The sequence below is a fragment of the Bactrocera oleae genome, chromosome 3 (assembly GCF_042242935.1).
Source record: "Bactrocera oleae isolate idBacOlea1 chromosome 3, idBacOlea1, whole genome shotgun sequence".
NCBI classification, from domain to species: domain Eukaryota; kingdom Metazoa; phylum Arthropoda; class Insecta; order Diptera; family Tephritidae; genus Bactrocera; species Bactrocera oleae.
This window is the reverse complement of record NC_091537.1, coordinates 36,877,118-36,902,138: the sequence shown is the minus strand read 5'-3', so window position 1 is coordinate 36,902,138 and position 25,021 is coordinate 36,877,118. Positions and strand designations below refer to the sequence as shown.

Here is a 25,021-nt window from a genome sequence, read left to right as displayed (position 1 = left end):
ATTTCATATTTGTACGAATCTAAGTATCGTATGAAGTTAGAAAATTACGCAGGCTTGAAACATCGATGGTTTCATTTGCTAAGACTGAAAATCCTTCTCTCTATCTTTTGTTGTCTGGTATCAATTTGTGGAAAGTTTGAATAATTCATTCTGAAACGTTGTGCTCAAATACGTTCCATTTTTGGGAGCAAAGATAAATGTTCTTTTAGAATCATGTCAGCTTCAGCACGATACCGTAGATAATATTCTTTATTACATTTCCAGAAATATATTCGAAAATCATAATAATTTTATTCACACTATTTTCCCGCATTATTCATCCCTAGAGAAGAAAATGTTCCTATATATGAGAAAAATAATAATATTATTCCATAACTTCATCAATTTTTATTTGAAAAGAAATCTTCACGAAATTAGCATATAACTCCTCTTCAAACTGACCGATCAAAGATTAAGATTAAGATCTTTTCATACCTTTTTATGCTATTAAAGATTCGCCCAATCAGTAACCATGTAATTTCAAAACTCTAAAAAATCGAAATCGTCTAAAAATTGTTGAAACCCAGATACCGAATATATGGACAAGAGTACCTATGAAAATATCGATCGATCAATAAAATACATTCTTGAAATTTTGCCCGCTAATATTGTGCACTTGAGTTTCCAATGACTTAATGAAATTAAGTGGAAATTTTATCTATAAAATATTATTTAATAATTAATAATTTAGGCTTGGTCAATAAAAAGACAGTAAGGCAGGGCTAAGTTCGGATGTAACCGAACATTTTATACTCTCGCAAAGTCAAATTATTCACACAAAGTTTTACCCCGATATAATCATTGTTGCTTGATTTGCATAGTGGAAAGTGAAAAAATTGAGAGATGAAATTTAAAAGGTGTTATATGGGAAATAGGCGTGGATGTAATCCGATTTTGCCCGTTTTTGCACTATAACATAGAAATATGACAAGAATGTTATGTACCGAAAATTTGGTTAGGCAGACCGGTTGAAATTAGTTAAGCAGATCCCAAGATATGGGTTTTCACCTAAAAGTGGGCGGTGCCACGCCCACTGTCTAATTTTGAACGTGATTCCTATAAAGTCATCTCATACCTTACCATATCGCGCTTTTAGTATTTTTTAACAGTACCGTTTATGGGGAGTAGGTGGGGTTGTCATCCGATTTCACCCATTTTCACACTGTAGGTAGAGGTGCTAACAACATTTGCTTCCAGTGAATTTTGTTATTATAGCTTTGGCGGTTTAGAAGATATGCACATTAAGCCTATTAGGGGGCGGGACCACGCCCACTTTAAAAAAAATTTGCTGCAGATGCCCCTCCCTAATGTGATCCTGTGCACCAAATAACAGTCTTGTATCTTATTGCGGAGCTTAGTTATGGCATTTTATTTGTTTTTGATAAATGGCAACATGTATAACAGTTTTGATTATTCTGGCGAATCAGGATGATTCTTACAAAAACGCAACGTATGATCAGGATGACGAGACGAGTTAAATTTGGGTGACTGTCTGCATGTCCATCCAGTAAAAGCATCGTCGTAGCCTACACGAGCGCCGGCAGAAACTTCGAAAAATTGACACTTACACATTAGAATGAAGGCAACAAAAACGAAAACAACAGCTGCAAAAACCTACTAGAAAACAAGTAAGGAAGGGCTAAGTTCGGATGTAACCGAACATTTTATACTCTCGCAAAGTTAAATGGTATATTCGTTTGAGACTTCTTTATATATTTTAATAATTAGAAGTAGGAACTGTTGCCTCAGTTATTTACTTTTCACTCACAGTGAAAATAATTAGAGCAATTTGTAAACTAAATTTACTCAAATTATGAGAAATCGTTCTTGTGCTTTTTGTATACGCTTATAATTGATTTTATATAGAATGCATTACAACTGTATTGAGAAGTATGAATAGAAATCGTTTTTAAACAATGAATAACATTTTTTATTTATTATATCGATATTATTATACATGTTTAGCTTAAACGTAATAAATATTAACAACTTTAAAAATGATATAATATTATTATATTAATTTGTATATAATATTTACAAAATTAAACATAAATTTTTGTAGAGATTCTTATACATATATCCAAATTATATTTTTTTCCTGAAGTTCTACAATTAATTGTATATCCAAATTATATTTTTTTCCTGAAGTTCTACAATTAATTGTCTGACAGAGAAAGCTGAATTTCTATATAGAACCAGAATATTAATATTGAAACATTTAAACAAAACCGCTTCTAAAACTTTGTGGCCTGAATAAATTTTCTTTACAGCCTTTGATTCTATAGAGCAAGCAATACTATGCTTTGCATATATTATAATGCCCCGTTTATTTCTGTTCGTTGTTTCCGTGCTATCTATCCTCAGCTCGTTAATTAGAGTAAATCCTGGTATATCAAAACTTTCGCAAGGATAACTCCAAGTTTCTACAAAACATAAAATATCTGAAGATAGCATCAAACAGTCGCTTTTTATATTACTAATGTGAGCGTGGAGACTCTGAACATTATGGAATAAAATTTGATGTCCTGATGTTCGGGAAATCATAAAATTGAAACTTGTTGTCAAAGCTTTATTTGTGTTCAATTCCCTCAGTTCCCTAAATACGGGATCCGATTCAGAAACTTTGTTAGGAGGAATAAAATTTTCTTATGATGAATAGACCTTCTGCAGAAATAGCTCGACTACAAGCGACATATATTGAAGCTCTAGGCATTCTGGGTCGAGTATGAACTACAACTTTATTATATAATATGTGGCACCCTGACTTTTATGAATAGTTATTCCCTCAGCCGGAAAAACTGCAAACTGATTTCTTTCAATTGAACTTTTTTCATTTCTTTTATATTGAAAAGATTTTAGAACTTTTTTAATTGGTGTTCAAGAACTTTCTAGAGGATGAGGCTTTTTTGATCGTGCTATCAAACCAACAGAAGGTTTCAAAAATTTAATCCACAGAATTGTTGGAAAAGGAAAGAAGATGTTCACTGTAATCATATATTTGGCGGAGGTTTTTAGTGTCAATTCATAGGGCAGTCCCTGCGTTTCAGAAGTTTTGAAAAGTTTAACTCTTTCCAAAATATTATCATTTTTATTTATACCAATTCCTTTAACTGAGTCTTTTGCAGTTGAAAGGAAAGCTTCTGTTGGGATTCGACTGAGCTTAAGGGCATTGAAATTATTTGTATCTTCATTGGACCAAAATAAATGTATGGCATCATCGGGAACTTCTTCGAAATTAACTACTCGAGTTTCAATGAGTGATATGTCCTCATTTGTCATAGTACCAGATGCCATATGACTTAATGCAATTGCAAAGGCCTGATCCTCCCGTTGTCTCATTATCTCTGTTAATTCAAAGCATTTAAATAACTCCCACAAAGGGGAACCAACTAAAGTGCTGTATGCATCATTGGGATTAGGAGAGAATATCCACCTATCTCCAACAGGTGAGAGTTGCTTCAAATTACTAAACACTATGATCGGTATACCACCGAAGGGGCTGTCTGTTTTGAAAATTTGTTTTAATCTCGCATCAAAAGAGCTAAACATACGAGCACCTACCATCGATATTTCATCAATTATGATTAATTTTAAATCGATAAGTCTGAAATACAATGAATTCACTGTGTCATTGCTAAGTGGCCTCAACTCTCTATTCAACTGATTAACAGGTAAAGAAAATATTGAGTGAAAGGTCATTCCACCTATTCCGAATGCTGTTTTACCCGTAAGTGCGCAAAGAAGAACTTTTAAGGAACTTGGATTGGATCCAGGTGTAGAATTGTAACGATGGTTTAGAGCTTGATATATTGCAGATATCAAACGACTCTTTCCTACACCTGCACCGCCGCCAATGAACTCATAAAATGGGAGATTTGTTTTCAGGTGGTGCATCAAATGTGTCAAATTGGTTCTTTGCTTAGTATTTAGACTTTGAACTGAAGAAAATAATTCCTCACCTGGAATTAAAGGGGGTAGTTTAATAAGCCTAATATTGCAATCAGATTCAGTGCCATTATCTGTTGTATCTTCGCCATGCAAGTCCAGCAAATTTATATAATATTTAATATCTAATAACCCAACGATTACCTTCCTCCCGCCCAACCGACGCGAGGGGCGCAATCCGCATACGTGCGGAATTAGCCGAGTCAGAATAGGCAAGAGAGTTTTTTAAGTGTTGGGATCTAAAACTGCTCAGCTACAGAATCAAAAATTTCAAAAGCTAAGATTTAAAGTTACAATATAATAAATTGTTACATTTTCATTTATTAAGAGAAAACAATAAAGTCTTTTTAATTTTGAAAAGTGAGTCAGATAAGTCAAATGTGCTGGAATGAGAATTAAAATCATGACATATACGGCGGAATGACTCGTTTAGTTCAACATTTGTTCTACAGGATTTCAGCAGTAAAGGTCTAAACTGCCTCGAAGGCGAACCGGGATATTAAATTTAATTTCAGACAGGAGAAAAGAACTGCAAACAGTTCCATTCAAAAGTTTCACTAAGAATATTATGCCAATCATTTCCCTACGACTAGAAAGTGTAGGTAGATTAATAAGTTTTAAACGACTAGTGTATGGAGGTAGACTTACCCTAGCATCCCATCGGAAATGCGCTAAGGCGAAAAGTAAAAATTGATTTTGAACCGACTCTAACTTCTCAGAATGGATTTGGTAGCTAGGGTTCCATACCACAGAGCCATATTCCAATATAGGTCTAACCAAAGTTGTATACAGTGTTTTAGTAATATATGGATCTCTAAATTCTTTAGACCAACGTTTAACAAAACTGAGGACAGCTTTTGCTTTCAAGACCATGGTATCAATATGAAGACTGAAATTAAGCTTAGGGTCCATATTAACTCCTAAATCAACATAGTTTAAAACTTGCTCTAGAATATGGTGTTTTATTACATAAGAAGAGGGGTGCACAGATCTACGGGAAAAAACACATCGTCTTACATTTATTGAGATTCAATGGCAAATCATTTCTATCACACCATGCAACCAAATTGTTTAAGTCTGTTTGCAACAGACACCTTTCCTCAGTTGAAGTGTATGATTTAAAAAGTTTTACATCGTCAGCGTATAATAAAATTTTTGAGAATTATATTACTGAAAAGATATCGTTAATAAACAACAAGAACAGAATCGGGCCAAGATGACTACCTAGCGGAACACCAGAAGAAACATTAATTGTATCTGAAGGTGTATCCTCAAATATCACTCGTTGTGTTCTATTATAAAGATAGGAAGATACCCATTGAAGGAATCTTGGCTGAAAGCCCAGCAGATCAAGTTTATGTATGAGAATCGAGATATTTACTTTATCGAAAGCTTTGCTAAAGTCTGTGTATATAACATCCGTATGCTTATGTTCCCTAAAACCCAATGATACTTGGTTTACAAATTCAAGTAAGTTTGTTATAGTCGAGTTCCCTTTACGAAATCCATGCTAAGATGAGGAAATTAACGGAGAAATCGAAAAGGTTATATGGTCAGTGATGATAGCTTCAAAAAGTTTAGGTATAACTGATAGTTTTGCGATACCTCTATAGTTTTCAATGTTGGATCTAAATCCACTTTTATGCAAAGGGATTATAAATGACTGTTTCCATATTGAAGGAAATATACCGTGTTTAAGAGAGGAATTAAATATCCTTGTCAAAGGCAAGTAAATATATTTGGCACTATATTTTAGGAAGCATGAGGTTATGATGTCTGGGCCATAACTAAAATATGGTTTTAACTTATTTAAATTAAAAAGGACGTCTTCTTCAGAAATAACTGCAGCGTTAATTAAAGTATTCGAACACAGCACTTGCTGATATGAAAAAGTTTTGGAAGAATTATTACAGTAGTTTGACTTGAAAAATTCTGCAAACATATTGGATATAATATCATTGTCACTTGAAATGATAGAATTGTATTTCATTTCGGACGGAAATTTGGAAATCCTGCGGTTGGAGTTGACGAAATCATAAAACGATTTTGGATTACTTACAATATTTTTTTTTACTTTATTTAAGTAATTATTATAACATTTTTTGTTTAGGTCAAAATATTGTCGACGCAATAGAGAATATTTAGAATAGTCGACAAGTGAACCGGTTTTTTTAAAATGTTTAAAGGCTCGAGTTTTTCTGTTTTTCAATTTATATAACTCTTTCGAAAACCACGGACTTATACTTTTGCTTTTATTAACAATTACTATTGGAACATACTTTTCAAATAATTTCATAATAATGTTATTAAAATGAGAGACACTCAATTCAATGTCACCATTATAATTAGGCCATGTTATTGTAGAAAGTTCTGTATTTAATTTTTTTAAATTAGCTTTTGCAAAGTTAAACCGAGTACAGAAGCACGAAGTTTGATGATTATTATCTCGTACAATGCCTGAGATTTCGACAGATATTTCCAAAGCAGGATGATATGAGTCCTCTGGTAGAACAAGAGGATTACTCTGAATAACGGAACACTTGGAAGAGGTATCAACGTATACTAAATCTAAGCATTTACCAAATTTATTTGAAATCAAATTAATATGGTTCAGACCCAATTCGGACATTTTTTCGAAAAACTCATTAAAACATGACCGATTGCAAATCGGCACGATATAGTCATCGAAAGGTTTCCACGAAGCACACGGTAAATTGAAATCACCTAATACAATTATTGAATCTGCATTATTTGCCATCGAGGTAGCACTATTTATTAAAGAAGCATGCTGCATGTATACAGATAAGTCCGAATGGGGTGGTATATAAGATAGGGTTAAATAAATAAAGCAACTATTAACGTATACTCTAATACATTTAAATTCAAATGAGTCGGTCCCTGGAACAAGAATATTTTCAGATGGGATAGAGGAATGCACGGCAAATAGAACACCTCCACCGATTCTGTTCAGTCGATCACATCTAAAAATTTGAAATTCGCTGTTTAAAATCTCATTATCAAAAATGTGATGTTTTAACCAAGTTTCTGTAAGTCCAATTATATGGAAATTAAAATTGGAACTGTTCAAATACAAGTCAGTTAATTTTGTATTAAGACCTCTAACATTTTGATAATAAATGCTTAGCGAATTTCTACCAATCAGTTTTTATATCGGTGGTTGTTTTTGGTAATTTAACAATGTTTTCCTCAGTTCGACTTCTAAGTTTAGGTTTAAATTCGCGTACAAAAGTCCCAGGTGGCCAGAATGAACTATCTAAGATCTTTTTGAATGTTTCAAGAGATACGTCTATTTTAAACGATGATATACTTCTATCATAATTGAAGTTAAATTTACGTATATTGATATCATCGATTTTTAAACGTGACGAAATGTAAGATTTAATGTCCTCCACCAGGTATCTTTGGCAAGTCTCGAAATAAATATAGACTTTTTAGGTAGAATAACTACCAAATTTTTAATAGATGTTACTAAATTATTAGGGGGAGCCTCTGGAATTGTGGGACACTTATTACTATTAGATAGAGCTTTTGGGGAATTGAGCTCTTTGGAAGTTGACGGCTTATCACCTTGAGGGCAAGGAGAAGAGAGATTTATTAGGTCATTGGGAGGAGACGTTCTTTTCTGTACAGAAGAACTAAGTGTTACTTCATCGGAAGGACGTTTACGCTAAGGAGCAGGTTTAGAGGATTTGTGAGAATCATTCAGGCACTTAAAAGATTTGAACAATTTTTCATAGTGCCTAAATTTTTCAGTGAGGGTTACAAGATCACGACCGATTTCGTTAAAGCCATTGCGTGTCTCCCTATAAACTTTAAATAGATCGATTTCAATAGATCTACAATTTAAACAGGACCAACGCAATCCCTTACAGTCGATAATAGAATCTAAGATTCTACCAGTCCGTCCAGCACATTTAATATGGGCAAGCCCATCACAAAGCCAGCATGAAACGTAGCGATCTGACTCGCCTTTAATGTTACAATTGGGGAAGTTACAAGACATAATAAACCACAAGAATGAAGATCAAATAAAAGAGTAGGTAGAACAAAATTTAATAAATAAATAATAAATTAGTGTGTTAATAAACTATTAATAATAATAAATTCAATTAAGAACAATTTTTTTTATCAAAGTTTAAAACCAAGACAATTTGAAGAAGCAATATAGCGAGCAGTTTTAGAAACACTGTAAATAAGATAAACAAAGTGAGAAAATAGAATAAAATAAAACAAAATGAAGCAAAAGGCTGACTCGGTGCCGAAAATTGGAAAGTTTCCACTTTTTAATACTTTTTAATACCGCACAAAACAGAACATTTAATACTTATCATAAAACTGAGAGTTTAATCACTAAAAAATTTGTATTAACACGGTAATAAAAATCAATTAAACTTTGGGTTTATTTCTGGAAGTGCCAACACTCTGAACTCATTTTCCACGATAGGTAGTTCATTTTGAGCACCTTCGTCCAAGTCTATTTCATTATGAAGACTTTCTAGAACATTTTCAAGTTCTCTTTGCTCAAAAACATCATATTTTCTTTGATTTTCCTCAATTATAATACGATGTGTTATGCAAGTCTGCTCATTATCGTTTTCAATGAGACCTTGCTGTTCATTCCGCCAAGGATAGTAAAGCATTAACATTTCGCGGAAATACTCAACTCTGGCCAAATCTGGGTATAACCTTCTATACCGAATAATACAAGGTTTGGTACGTTTTTTCACAAAACCGCTACCGTCTTTAAGAGGCATGACAACCCCGCTTTCTGGTAAATTATCGTCTTCCCTCCTTTCTTCTTCATGATCACTATCTTGTGCTCTTCTACTAGATTTAAAATATTTATACCTAGATGCAAAATCAGCTAAACAAAGAGTTTCTAACTGATCGGATCTTTGAACATAACGGTCTAAAATACCGGCTGCGAATATTTCAGTCGAACCTGAAGGAAGGTTCTGAAGTTCCGCTCTAGGTTTTACCATTCGAACACGTTCCTCAGGTCGAAAGGTATTTATAAATATTTCTGCATTACTTGCTTCCAAAAGATGGAGCCCAATGCAGCAATATGCTGCTTCTTGCGCAGATATTTCTGTGCCTGATATAAATTTGTGACCTATATGTTTAAGTTTTTGCTTAATAGTATAATTATCATTATTTACCTCTGATATAGCTTCATTTAAGAGCCCAGAAATTCCCCTGTTAGACTTGTTAATATAATTAATTATATATGAACAGCAAGCATATGCATTCAGTATATATTGGATATCCATATTTGCTCTATGGAGTTCCAAAACCAGAGGATTATAAGCGTTTATAAAACGATCCTGTAATTTTCTTTTTAGAAAAATTTTGGGTTTTGTTAAAGCTGACCTAAGGGCTAACAAATAGTCATCAAAAGACATATTTATTCTACTATCAGACAGGAAGTGTTCAAAGTCGTTTAAATTAGAAATGTCTTCTGTAGTCATATTTGAATTCAAAACGTTTTGAATTTTGAAAAAGTTTTCCTTGTGTCTTTCTGAATTTTGACTTGTTTCTGTAAGAGGTAATTGCGTTGAAGGCATTGGTTTATATGGTATACCAAAACGACAAAACTGTTGTCCTCTTATTTCCCTAGTACAAGACCGACTGTGGTTCTGCTTTTGATAACCCAAATAATTTTCTAAGTGGCTGATCGAATCATCGGTAGAAATATAATTGTCAATAAAACTAATGACATCAGGGAATGTCTAAGGATTATTAAGCCAATACATGCCATGTACATGCGGGGAACCTCTCTGTTGAAACTCCACTCTCCAGTAGAAATTTGTAACAAAATGCACTCCAAAAATGCCAGCGTTATCTTTAAAAAGCTTAAGAATTTTTCGATAGCGGTAGTCAAAATATCTAGCACAAGTAACCGCGTCTGACCGAATTAAGCGATATCTATCTTGGGTTGTTAAACTGTTGGCTTCCTCTTCCGAAATATCTTTAGAATCAACAGTTTTAGAGAGGATGACCAAAAGCTCAACCCACTTAGATTCTGCAGCCGATAAAGTGATAAAGAAGGTTGGAAGCCGAAATTGGCGAATCATAGGGATTGCCTTTTTCTTCTCAGCTTCCCAGTACGCAGGTGAGGATCTAACGCCTTTCAAAACCTTGTAACCATCATCGTGAATCAAGTTTTGAACAAAGTTTTCGTTTAATAGATTTTGGGCCGTAACTCGGTTGCGACCTGAAAACTTTCTAAGGCAAATGGATGTACTATTCTTAATTTGTAGCAGTTCTAATTTTTTGTAATCATAGAACAACTTTGGAATGGTACACGCTCTTCTGTCAAAACGGCGAATTTCAGAACGTATTATCTTGCTATACGTTTCAGAGCATGTATGCTTCTGCCCAACGTATATTGTTCCAAATGACAACTCTTCTGAATTATTATCTTGAATTATGTCAATTGGTCTTTGCCCTTCACCTGGCGCTATAACTAAACGATTATAGTCTAAGTTTTCTTCAGGAATGTTGTCCAAAAGAGTTTCTTGACCGCCTGGATTTAGCTCTGAAGGTAAAAGACCCGTGGGAATATTATTACCTGAGGGATTATCATGAGAAGTTTGTGCCGCATGAAAAGATTGAACCAATCGGGAATCCTCTGCAGATGCAGCAAACGGAACTATTTCTTGGTTATTAAATTCTGAAATCCAGTTTTCATTAATATGTATATTGTGCTCACGATACAGAGGGGTATTAACTAAGAACTGCAAAGCTTCCATAATCTTTGCCGGGCGTATGGTATCGATCATGTAATCATGATTTTGTTCCAAACGCCTTCTTAAGTGAATTTGTATAACATGAGCCTCATCAAAGGACCTTGGTAGAGATGTCACAATATTGTTAACAGAAATTGGTATATTAACAACAGCACCTTTGAGCAAACTCTGACCTTGATATTCTAACGGACGGATTGTCATAAAAGGTAATCTAGGCATTATGAGACGTTCTTCAATTGGGGTTAAACCTTTCAAACAATCCGGTATTTCAGGAAAGTCTAGACCGTTAGCTAAACATATTTTTGGAACGTTCTTTTTGACAATCGCATTTTTGCAAGTAGCACAAAAATTGTAATTTCCATCTTCTGAAGAAAATTTTTGCATTAAAAAGAAGGTGGATGCAACATTCGGGTGACCTTGCGCAATAGTTTCGAAATTTAATTTGCGAACTTGGTGTGAAAACCATAAGCCGCCGCAGCAAATACATATTTCAGTAAAGCCCTTATTTATATTTTAGAATTAAATGTTTTTGAAATCTGTTAAATTGCCACTATTATCAGTTTCTATAACATTATTTTCTCTCGTTAATCGGATTCGTTGTTACTGCCTTTGGTTTTCAATTTGTCTATTGAGTGGGTTATCTCTACGAAGGCGAACTTGACTTTGTCTAAGACTTCTCTGATTAAAAATTTCTTCCCCTCCTACTAAGCTGTCGACGTTGTGTTTCTCTATCACGCTCCTCTCTCCTTATTTCAGGATTTCTTCTTGCATGTTCCCTTTGCATTTGATCACGAATGCGCTCTAAATTCCTATACTCAGGATTTCTTGCGCGAAGTTCTCTATGATCCCTAGTGTTCCTACTTTGTTCATCATAACGTACCTCAGGATTTTCTCGACGAGATCTATGACCTCGAGTATTTCTTATTTGCTCTTCAGAGCGAATTTGAAGATCTTGCCGCGTTGTTCTATGTTGAACAGTATTTGCAACTTGCTCAACAGATCGAACCTCGGGGTCTTCACGCCGAGACCTATGACCTCGAGTATTTCTTATTTGCTCTTCAGAGCGAATTTGCGGATCTTGCCGCCTTGTTCTATGTTGAACAGTATTTGCAACTTGCTCAACATATCGAACCTCGGGATCTTCACGCCGAGACCTATGGCCTCGAGTATCTCTTATTTGCTCTTCAGAGCGAATTTGCGGATTTTCCCGCCTGGTTCTATGTTGATTTGTATTGATAATTTGTTCGGACAGACGTACATCGGAATCTAATCTACGATTAGCGTGACTTACCGTATTTTGTGACTCTATATAAAGAGTTTGCACGAAGAACTCTCATACGTCTTCTATTCTGAAGACGACTTAGTAATATAGATTTTTAAGTTAATCTAGGCATAATTAATTCATAATAAATGGATTAATACATAAAATACTTATAGATAATACTTATATAATTCAGTCCGTCCGGGTGTTAAAAGTTGAATCCTAGGTGCTGCTCTCTTTCACTGTAATTCCTTGTAAGTCCTTGCTATGCTATTGCTCGTCACTATACACTGTACTGTGTAATACACTAAAATTAGTTTGAATAACGCACTTTGCTTGTAAAGACATCTAGTGAAACTGAAACTACAAACACAGTGTACTGATATTTATTATACTCTTGCAACATGTTGGTACAGCTTACGTACTTTTGTATACCTATATATTACTTAGCTATTCACTAACATAATAATACATAATATTTAGTTATATTTATATTTTAGAAATTAGTAGTTTATTTCATTGTATTGAAATTAAGTTCCCGGAAAATCCCTCCGTAAATTACTTTTGCTAAACGCTTTCTAAAACAGGGGGATCTATGTTACCTATTTTGAAGGGTCTACCCATGAAGGCTAAATTAACAATAACTTACATATAATTAAGTATGGTATACACAGATGTAGAGCAGGTTTGTAGATTTTCTTCTTTCTGTCTTAACATCTAAAGCTTTCATAAGCTGCCAACGGCGCTAGGTAAAAATGTAATTTTCTTGAATTTACAGTTCACCTCATGACCTTCATATTAAAATGTGTCGCGAAACTGAAATAACAGGCAGTAGCATGTAAACCGATAGTCGCAGTTCATCTATAACCACATAAAAAGGGTCTTTAGCCCTTTTGATACTACATTACTAATATAATATTTATTTCATGCAATTTTTTCTAGAAAGATTTTTTTGCTCTATACAAAGTCCAGCACCCTAAGAAACTTTTTTAGCATTGTTGACTGGTATATTTTATAATAAGTTCAACATGATGGCTGAGAAAATATACCTAACCACTGATTATCACCAAATATTAGAAGAAATATATGTATATAGAAATCTATATCTATCACTTTAGGTGATGCAAACAACTCTTTGGTGAACAAAACTATACTCTGTTGCAACATGTTGCGAAAGTATAAAAATGTTGCGAAAGAATTCAACATTCATTACTCGATTATTATTTGGTATCTTATTAACTTATGTTATTGATCATAGATTTGTTTTGTGTCAAAACTATTTTTTTCTCCGAAATGTTAACTTTTATAATAAGAAGCTATTTAACTCAAACATGGTATATGTGATATAAACTGAACCAAAGGGGTTAGATTTAATATGTGGGGTATATGAGGTTGCTGTTGTACCAGAGGAGCGGTATTAGGGTTATAAGGTTTAAACAAAGTCTAGACCAATTTCATTCATATGCAGCGATATACATTATTTTTAAGAAAAACTGTCCATTTAATTTCATTAAATTATCAAATTGACGAAAAAAGTTATAACATAAGTAGTACATGTGAGCTGGGAAAATCAAAGACCAGAAAATTCCTCCAAACCGTATACCTATTAAAACATGTTGAATTAAACATCCATTATTAAATGATATCGTGATTAAATTACAATCAAATTTGGTCTTGACTTATATTAAAGGCCATAAACTTAGTCTGAGTTTTATTGCTTGAAGTGAGATATACATAAGTATGAATGTGATATTAACTCCACCAATGTGGCTAAATTTTATTTTATAAGCTTAGGTGGCAAACGTCAACCAGAAAATCGGAATTGCATAGTGGAAAGTGAAAGAATCAAGTGGAATTTAAAATGGTGTCATATGGAAAATAGGCGTGGTTGTAATCCGATTTCGCCCATTCTCGCACCATAACATGGAAATATAAAAATAATGTTATGTACCAAATGTGGTTGAAATCGGTTAAAAAGATCCCAAGATATGGGTTTTCACCTAAAAGTGGGCGGTGTCACGCCCACTGTCTAATTTTGAACGAGGTTCCTATAAAGTCATCTCATACCATCCCTGAGATAAAATTTAATGTCTCTGGCGTGTTTAGTGCTTGATTTATCGCGCTTTTAGTAGTTTTTAACAGTACCGTTACATGGGGAGGGGGCGGGGTTGTCACCCGATTTCACACCGTAGGTAGAGGTGCTAAAAGTATTTGCTTCCAGTGTTTGTTATTATAGCTTTAGTAGTTTAGAAGATATGCACATTAAACCTATTAGGGGCGCCCACTTAAAAAAAAATTTAGCTGCAGATGCCCCTCCCTAATGTGATCTCGTGTACCAAATAACAGTCTTGTATCTTATTGCGGAGCTTAGTTATGACAATTTATTTGTTTTTGATTAATGGCGTTTTGTGGGCGTGGCAGTGGTCCGATTACGCCCATCAGCAATACCAACCGTCTTACTGTACCAAGTTTCATAAAGATATCTCAATTTTTACTCAAGTTACAGCTTGCACGGACGGACAGACGGACGGACGGACAGACAGTCACATGGATTTCAACTCGTCTCTTCATCCTGATCATTTATATATACATAACCCTATATCTAACTCGATTTGTTTTAGGTGATACAAACAACCGTTAGGTGAACAAAACTATTATACTCTGTAGCAACTTGTTGCGAGAGTATAAAAAGGATAATTGCAAATATATAATTTAATTAGGAACATATGTAATTAAAAAGTGAATTAAGAGATGAATTTCAGACGTGAAGACCAAATTTTATTTAAGAATCTATACTTAAATTAAGAAAGACAAAAAAATACGGACTTATAAGATAATGTAATTAAAGAAAGACTTCTCTTTTTTTAACAAACAAAAAAAAAAAACAAAAAACACAAAACTTGCTGTTATAGAAAAGGAAAAAAAAAAACAACAACAAAAAGTGTAAATTACCAAGAAAATTTTATAATTAGGAGTGAATTTAAGAAAAATTCAGTTAATGTAGCATAAATTTTATGAAAAATTTGTATAAAAGAAATATTGTAAATTAGACTGAATTAAACTACTAAATATCCATATGGAATTTAGCCCACACAACGCATAAAGAGGCACCCTGTTAATCAAATACAACAAAGCAAGAGTATACAAGAAGGAAAAACTAAACACAGCAAGCACTCATACACGAGACGGTAAAATCACGCCACTTCTAGCAACACACGCCATCCTAAAGCAACATGTTGCGAGCAAGCAACACACGGCTTGGCGGAAAACTAGCAGGCCGATCATCAGTCAGTCAGCACAGGACTGTAACAGCGAGCACACGTACGGCACTAGACTCAGCAGTGAGTCGATCCTCTGGCTAGTCTTAGTGTCCTAAGTTGTGAACGCCGTTCGTTAAGGGTGAGCTCGATGGTGAGTTGGTCCTCTAACCGACTCAACCCTTAACTTTCGGTCGCCAACACAGTCTTCTGTGGTCCGGGATTATTTTTTTCCACGACTACACACGCGCGTCGTCGTCGTGGCACCCACGAGCGTTAACGCACGCAGCAGTACATCGCCATCAAAGCCTACACGAGCGCCGACAGAAACATTGGAACGTCGTTGTCGTAGCACACACGAGCGTCAACGCACGCAGTAGGGAACAGTCGTCGAAGTATACACGAGCATCAACGAAAGCAGCAGTACATCGTCGTGTAAGTCTACACGAACGCCGGCAGAAATATTCGAGCGTCGTCGTTGTAGCACATAGTAGAAGCATCGTCGAAGCCTACGCGAACACCAGCAGAAACACCCGAACGTCGTCGTCGTAGCACACACGAGCGTCAACGCACGCAGCAGGGAACAGTCGTCCAAGCATACACGAGCATCAACGCACAGGGCAGTGAGTCGGTTTTCTGGCAGGCATTTCACTCTTTACCCTACGAAGGCTGGAAGTCACGCGTGAAGTGGGTAGTGAGTCGATCCTATGACCTGCTCCACGCCTGGCATCTCAACCGCTGCCACTGCCTTTCGCAATTCCGCGTGATAGTGACGCGCTCACGGTCCACGCTCGAACCGCTGCTCTGCCGTAGCGCTTTCGTCGGGTGACGCCACTAGAACGCAAAAAACACCATTTTTTTGTAAATTTATAAATAACAAGTAAGGAAGGGCTAAGTTCGGATGTAACCGACATTTTATACTCTCGCAAAGTCAAATCTTATACTCGTTTGAGATTTCTATGTGGATTGGCTGATATTTTCGGTAGAAGGTCAACTATAGGCACTGGGGTCCACATATTTAGTACTTAGGGGCTTGAACAATTTTGGTTCGATTTAGAAAGTTTTTGTTCACAAGGTGGCATACTTTAAACGTATTATTCACGCAAAGTTTTACGCCGATATAATCATTGTTGCTTGATATGCATAGTGGAAAGTGAAAGAATCAGATGGAATTAAAAATAGTGTTATAAGGGAAATAGGCGTGGTTGTAGTCCGATAGACTACACTATAACATAGAGATATGAAAATAACGTTATGTACCGAATTTTGTTGAAATTGGTTAAGCAGATCTCAAGATATGGGTTTTCACCTAAAAGTGGGCTGTTGAACGCGGTTCCTATAAAGTCATCTCATACCATCCCAGAGATAAAATTTAATGTCTCTGTCGTGTTTAGTGCCTGATTTATCGCGCTTTTAGTAGTTTTTAACAGTACCGTTATATGGAAAGTGGGCGGAGTTGGCACCCGATTTCAACTACTATCACACCATCAATAGAAGTGCTAAAAACATTTGCTTCCAGTGAATTTTGTTATTATAGCATTAGCGGCTTAGGAGATATACACATTAAACCTCTTAGAGGCGGGACAACGCCCACTTTTAAAAAAAAAATTTTAACTGCAGATGCCCCTTCCTAATGTGATCCTGTGTACTAAATAACAGTCTTGTATCTTATTGCGGAGCTTAGTTATGGCAATTTATTCGTTTTTGATTAATGGCGTTTTGTGGGCGTGGCAGTGGTCCGCTTACGCCCAGCTGCAATACCAACCGTCTCACGGTACCAAGAAACATGTCTACCAAGTTTCATAAAGATATCTCAATTTTTATTCAAGTTACAGCTTGCACGGACGGACGGACAGACGGACGGACGGACAGACAACTCGTCTCTTCATCCTGATCATTTATATATATATAACTCGATTAGTTTTAGATGATACAAACAACCGTTAGGTGAACAAAACTATTATACTCTGTAGCAACAGGTTGCGAGAGTATAAAAAAAGATACGCTTTGTAAAAGGCCCCATAGTTTACAAATTTATTGTAACAAACCCTGGACACGGCGAGTATACCTCAGAAAACTGGAAGAAGCGGGGGAAGCAAAAAGCTTCGTTACAACTACTAAAAGTATAATAACTTACTAACTAAAAATGTCAGATACAAAAAATTTTACACCCAAAACAGCACAAACGACTTTCATAGGGGTCAATATCAATATTTGATGATGGGCGTGGACCCATGCACCATTAGGTGAAAACCCACATCCCATGAACTAATAGAGCGAACCACCAAATTCGGTGCATTACATTATGTGTTTTGACATTGGTATGGTACGTTGTGAAAAAAAAGTAAAATCGGTCCACAACTACGCCTAGTTCGCATGAATTACAATTTTAAATTTTATCTGATTCTTTCATTTTACAGTGTAGATATCAAATACTAAAGAAGATATCGAAATAAAACTTTATAAAAAGAGAGGTTTTGAAGCATGGGATCTTACTGTCGAAATCGGACCACAACTTTTCGAGCGCCAGGTACTGCATATGTTGTTCTCAGTGCTTGATATTTTACTTAAAATATAGATAAATTTCTGAAATACCTATATGTTTTTAGTTTTTTTTTTTATAAAAATTTTTTGATCCTTTCTAGGAAAGTAAACTCTTTTGTTCTGGAGGGTCTGGAGTTCAGAATCACAGAATTGAGTTTATGTTATAAACCGGAGGGTCCCCCTTGCGGCGGTGAATCGCGGTTTCAAAATATTTGTTATGTGGCTGGTCGAGCCTTCATTTATAACATGTTTTTGTTTTATAAATTTGAGTACTTGTAAGTTTCAGATTTACAATGCTCACAGTACTTAGGCTTAAATTATTTTATATTACTGGGATTATTGCACAAAATGTTTATACAATTTTGTTGTTATAAATTAAATATATCATAAATATATTAAAGTATTTACTTACTACTTTTCGTTATTTTCTAAAGGGGTTGGTTGATTGCTGTTTTAATTCCATTAATAGTGTGGATTGCTGTTTAGCTTCCCTGGTCGTTTTGTTTTTAATTAATTGTGTCCCTCGTTGGCAACGCTTCGTCTTAGCGTGCAATGCCTTAATTCTTCTTTTTTGTGTTATTCTGTTTGTTCTAGTTTTTTTGTTATTGTAAATCATTTATTCACTTTTGAAATTTAGTAATTTTAATGTTCTTGTAAAACATTTATTCACTTGTGGAATTTAGTAATTTTAGTGTAGTTGTAAAAAATTTATTTACTTGTGGAATTTAGTAATTTTAATGTTCTTGTAAATAAATTATTCACTTGTGGAATTTAGGAATTTTAATGTTGGTGGAAAATTCGTCCTAGTTTGTTTTTTTTTCTTTTACTTTTTTTCTCCCGAGAGGATACTTTATTGTTAGATTTGCGGTTCCGACACGCGTCACTGTGATTGTCCTTTCGGCTATGGATACTTGTTATTTTCTCCCTCTTAACATATGTAACACATGCCCCACGTTGTTGGGCGCCAATTAACTTCCTTCGTTTAGGAAGTGTTAAAAAAATGTAGTTTTCCGCAAATGCGCGGAAGAAATCAAATATGATAGTTTGAGTGATCCTGATGGATAACTGATCTCTTTATTTCAATTTACTCTTATTTAAACAATTTTCTTATTTGCTTAATTCTTACAATAAGTGTCAGTTACAATATTCGCTTATTCAGTAATTGGTTTTATTGTTTACATTTTGTTGGTGGTCTTAGCTTGATGAAAAATAATATTGGCTACTTAAATAAGCAAAGATGCTTATTAAAAAGCTGTGGTCTTAGCTTAATGAAAAAGTATATTGATTACTTAAATAAGCAAAGATGCTTATTAAGAAGCTGTATTATTGCTAAGTGCAAAGATACAGCTTTGTTTATAATTACACACATTTTTACATCCACACCATTCGCACAGAAGCATTAAAGTCAAATTTCTGAAGACGAATACGATCAACTGGTTGGTTACTGCAAAACTCGGTCCATTGGCTTAAGAGAAACTTTGGGGAAAATCATTCAAATGTTCCAGCCTTCGAAAACGTATTTCAACGACCTTCCTTCATCCCTCAAAAAAGCCAAATGCATCCGCCATTTTTTAATCCACTATCGAAGTTCTGGTTCACTTCTGTTTAGGAACAGGTGAAAATATATTTTTATTAACTGAAAATGTTTAATTTAATTATTATGTCATTAATTTTAGGCCTCGGTTTTCGAAGAAACAATAAAGAAAATTGAAGGCGATGATATTCCAGCAGTTGCAATTTACAAACACTTGCACATTTAATGAACAATTTGCAAACATCCAACCAACACAATTACTTTCCGTTGCAATTGCTTCACGTTGGGTTCAGTATTTTACTTGCTGTTGAAGTAAAGCAAACGAATTAATAAATGAAGCAAAGAGCAGACATCCGTTGACAACCGTTGGGTTCAATGTTATACTTTTCTGTTGAAGCAAAATATACCGTTCGTTGAGCTTTCAAAGATCGCTGAATATGCTCTGACACTACCAGGAACATCGGCACCAGTGGAACGCATATTTTCCACCATTAACAGAATGTGGATATACGAAAAAACTCACCTACAAGTCAGCCCCGTGACATCGATTTTATTTGTGAAGGATAATTTAAAATTTTCTTGTTTGGAATTTTTCACTCAATTAAAACCGCACCCCGAGCTTCTTTGAAAAATCAGTCAACAAGCGACATACGTTAGAGCGAAGACGTCTTCAACAATTCCGGTAACACAGTACACTTTATCACCGGATATACAAACGATTGACAGACAGTGATTGAATCTATTTATCATTTTTAATATTACTTTGATTTCTCTTTTATCATTCATTCATATGCATTATTTTTAAATTAAATTTGTGTTGCTCTTTCACCATGTCGCGATTTCCAGTGAATTATAATATGGAACAAATCGATGACTATCCAAGTAAGGAGTTGCAAGGGAAATTACGATAGGTGTTGGCAAAATTGTACCTATATTAAAGGAACTATTGTCGGGAGTTTCATTTATTTATTTTATTATATGAATTTCAATCATAGTATATCTTACACATTGACCGATATTTTCGCTAAAAAGTCAAGTATAGGCTTTGGAGTTCACATATTCCGTACCTAGGGGCTTAAATAGTTAAGGTTCGATTTAGACAATTTTTGGTCCAAAAGTGGCATACTTTAAATGAATTATTCAAACAAAGTTTTACCCCGATACAATCATCGTTGCTTGATTTTTATAGTGGAAAGTGAAAGAATCAAATGGAATTTAAAATGGTGTTATATGGGCGGGGTTGTAATCCGATTTCACCAATTTTCACAATATAATAAGGAATTATGAAAATAATGTTATGTACCGAATTTTGTTAAAATAGGTTAAGCAGATCCCAAGATATGGGGTTTCCCCTAAAAGTGGGCGGTGTCACGCCCACTGTCTAATTTTGAACGTGGTTCCTATAAAGTCATCTTTTACCATACCAGAGATAAAATTTAATGTTTTCAATTTCCTACAAACGTTCAATTTCCTACAAAACTAATTCGATGCCCCAGCATTATATCAACTGGCTTCGCAAAGAAAAAATTAATAGCAAAAAGTACGAAAACTCCATGTTATTTAAACGGGAAATCGGGGAATCGTCTTTGCGGCACGGGTTATTATCAATATTAAGAGCTCATATGAGTTTCATAATTTTTTTTAGGGCATTTACTAAAAATTTCAGGGGCGCTGCAGAGTCAAAAATCAATTTGGGAAATAACGGACACCCTATTCCTCATATTCCTACAGAACGAAATTTGATTCGTCGCATTAACGACGGTGATTCAAACGTCAAAAAAATAATTCGTTTTTGAAGCGCATTGTTACTGGCGACGAAAAGTGAGTTGTTTACATAATTGTAAAGCGCAACAGATTATGGTCTAAAAAGAATGAACCAGCTCAAATCTCTTTAAAGGCGGATAGTCACAAAAAAAGGTAAAGTTGGTTGTTTGGTGGGATTTAAAAGGAATTTTTATTTTGAGCCGACAATACCACGATTAATTCTGAAGTGTGTTGTGATCAGCTGGACAAATTGAGTGATGCGCTCAAACAGAAGAGGCTGGAATTGATCAATAGAAAAGGTGTAGTGTTTCACCAGGATAATGCGAATTTGATGACTCGCTAAAAGCTTTTGCAGCTTGAATTGGATGTGCTACCACACCCAGCAGATTCTCCAGACTTGGCACTTTTGGACTATTATCTCTTTCGATCTCTGGAAAATTTTTGAAGGGAAGAACCTTCACCTCACCATTTGCCTGTAAGGATAAAAAATTTAAGAACGTGGAATCAATCTCTTGCCGAAAATATGCCAAAAGGTTTTGGATCTAAATGGAGAATACATATTTTTATAAATTGTTTTACACAATAAAACAATCGTGTTCAAATCGTGTTAAAAAAGCTTAATTAATTAATGAACGACATAATATTTTATAATAACTTTTGTTATTTTAGAAGATGTGCGTCAATGTGTGTGATCCTTAAAATTGCATGGAAACGTGTTCCCGGATATACTGTAGTAATGCCACAATTTAACGTAGACAGTCCAAACTTCTCCCTGCCCAAATGCACATGATATAATAATTTTCGACTTTCTAGCTGACTTTAAGCCATATTTGTTGCTCAATATATGTGATATTTCAATGTTTTAATAAACATAATATTGCTTAGCGCTGAATATTAATGAAATCTTTCTAGACCTTGGTCTAAGCCCCTTATCGCCATTATAATGATTACTGTTTAACTGCTTAATTTTTTCCTAATATACCCAATAGTTTAAATTTTGCCTCTCACATCACATGAGGTATAAGGCCAATATAATGAATTAAATAATAAGATACCAAACCTGATTGAAATTTTCTCAACCTTTCGTCAAATAATGAATGTTGAATTCATTCACAAACTATTTATACGCCTGCAACATGTTGCTAATAATTTTGTTCACCTAACGGTTGTTTGTATCACCTAGGGTAGGTAGAGTGTCTATCTTACCATACCCCTAGGCCTTTATGAGGTCCATTAATGTATCAGTATGACAAGTTTTATCTGTCATCAAGAAACCCTCGACCGACGGTTGAGATTCCTTTCCTTTAGAGAGCCAATCACATAGAAGATGTTTAATGGTCTCCTCTTCTTCTACCCCTAACAGCTTCTACAATAGTCGTTTTATGGCGTTCCAAGTCTACTGGCATGTCTGCCTATTAGACCGTGGCCTGGTAGTACTCCTACTAGAGTTTCTATATAATTCCATTTGAATAGTCGGCATGTGCGGCCCATAATCCATTCATGCCTCGTTTGCCTGTTTGTTGAGCAAGTCAGCGATTAATTTCACAAAGACTCAGATATATTTATAACATGTTTGTCGATTAAATATCTAAAACAGAGGCATACATATTCCCTCTTTTCCGAAATCTAGTCGGAGGGTGGTGCTAATTCAATTGCTGCACAGTTCCAATGGATATCACTATGTCCTGGGACCCATTCCATATTTATCGTGAAATAGGATGTTAGATCCACTAAAAGATCAAGTCATTATTTCACTAACTTAGACGAAATCATAAAAGACTTTTGTGATCTCAAAGTCGTCTGGCTGTGTGCATATACCTATACATATACATATATATCAGAACATCATGACTATATTTAATTGCTGTGATCTCCACTTGGAATATACTGCAGTGGTCTGAAAGACGCAAGACGGTTTTGGTATTTAGTTTAGCAGAGAAGACACCGAAGCCCCCTCGGTTATCGAGTTTGGAATCGCTTCCGTGTGGATGATTATCCCTGAGTCTTTGTCCGCCTCGCCTCTTTCCCACTCTTCTCTGAAAGAGAAGGCAATATTAGGAACAGGATTTAAATTCAACTCTGTAGGATTTCGAAAATCCGTGGTTATGGGAAGTAACGGGAACTTTCTAAGTATCATTGAATGCCCCTTGTTACTGGCGACTACAAGTACTGGCTGATTTTTATTTGCTTTCCATATGTCTTACCGCGCATTTTTTTTCCGTTATTGCCCAGCATACCAATATACCGTAAGTCATAAATGGCCTTACAACTGCTGTGTAGAGCCAGTGGACTACTCGAGACATTAATCCCCATCTTGGCCCCACCATTATTTTACACGTGTAAAGGGCTGTAACTGCTACCAAGAAAGCCTGTCCAAAATTAATCTCAAGTAGCTTGCTTTATCTCCTATCGTTAACCTGATATTATTTAATAATAGTGGCGCGATTTTTGGAATATTGTGTTTCTGTGAACAACACTAGCTCTGCTAGCATTTAGGTTCAGTCCGCATGATACGGCTCATCGATAAACATGATTTAATATTCTCTGCATAAGGTTAGCGAGGGTATTCGAGAATTTACCTCTAACCGAAACTGATCCATCGTCAGCGTGGACCACAACATGTACCCCATTCTTTTCCAGATCCATTAACATTTGGTTTATTTTAAAGATCTAGAGAAGTGGAGATAACACGCCTCCTTGGGATGTACCCCTTCGGACAAATCTGCTCACCGTTGAAGTTCCCAGCGTTGAAGTAACTGACTTGCCGATGAGCATCTGGGCTTTCTATGTCTAAGAAAGTTACGAGTGCGTATTCTTTTACCTCCAGAGGCTTTTCAATATCTGCTACCACTTGGAATACGCATACTGCGAAACTGACATTTTTTCTTGGTTAAGTTTGCTCTTTATGTACAATATAATTCTATTAGCCTTTCCAACGTTTTTAAGAGAAATTATAATAGACTAATTGGTCTAAAATCCTTTAAATTAATGTGTGAGCTTTTGCCAGCCTTTGGTATATACACCTTTGGTGTATATCACCTTGGCTTTCCTCAATAACGATTTGTTGGAGCTGCCTGGGAAGTGAGTATCCATTAGGCCTCTTCTCAGGATACCGTCAGCTGTGGTCTGGCTTCTGAAGGTATCTAATGTTATACACCGATTGTGCCACTATTTTTCTAAGTCAAGACGCTTAAGCAGTATTCTCAATATCATTACAAAAAGATTTTCACGAATTTCTTTTTGCGTTTCTTATTTCTTTTTTATATCTTTCTGTAAGTTCTTAAATAGGAGACCACCAGGGGGGGCCTAATTCTTCCCCCTCTACGTCTTATTGGACAAGCAATGTCTAATGCTTGTCGCCAGGAATCTGTGAGCTATTTAATAAGAATGTGTAGGTCCACTTTTTTCTCATTTGTTTATGGTTGAAATGGCGAAATCACAGAGATACGCTTTTTTTAGCTCCTGCAGGGGCATCTGCCATTTTATTTTCCTATGATTCCTGATTTTTCTACCCTGTCTACATCGTCTTCAATTATGCAATCAATGTAGTGGTGGTCTCAAAAGGAGTGTTCTTCAGGAACTCTTCATTGAGTTAGCCTATTTATCAATTCTTTCAATATGAGTGTAATGTGTAATACTTCCCGCCGATTTCTTGTTATAAATGTAGGCACATTACCTCTGTTGCATAACAAAAGACTAGTACCTAGTCAGTAGTTAAAGAGCAACTCACCTCTTTCGTTGTTATCCGTGCTGCCCCATCACTGGCTCAAACCAGCACTTTTATCATCTGTGATGGTATTTCTACTTCATCATACCGCATGTAGTATGACACCAGCTGGTATTTGCTGCTGACCGTCTCCCAGCTCCCACGTAGGTCATGATCTCCACCTTTGTGAATCCGTGGTTA

General features: G+C 35.4%; 1 protein-coding gene and 2 long non-coding RNA genes across 3 annotated transcripts in view; all 3 read left to right on the top strand.

The window, feature by feature from the left end:
• Wnt10 (Wnt oncogene analog 10) overlaps window positions 1–25,021 on the top strand; it is a 207,606-nt gene that overhangs the window by 61,859 nt on the left and 120,726 nt on the right. The window lies entirely within an intron of this gene.
• On the top strand, window positions 17,076–18,219 carry LOC138856382 (uncharacterized). The gene is made up of 2 exons (XR_011395614.1): window positions 17,076–17,802; window positions 17,918–18,219. It is a non-coding gene; the product is annotated as an uncharacterized lncRNA (long non-coding RNA).
• LOC118682277 (uncharacterized) lies at window positions 21,090–21,729 on the top strand. The gene is made up of 2 exons (XR_004978025.2): window positions 21,090–21,267; window positions 21,342–21,729. It is a non-coding gene; the product is annotated as an uncharacterized lncRNA (long non-coding RNA).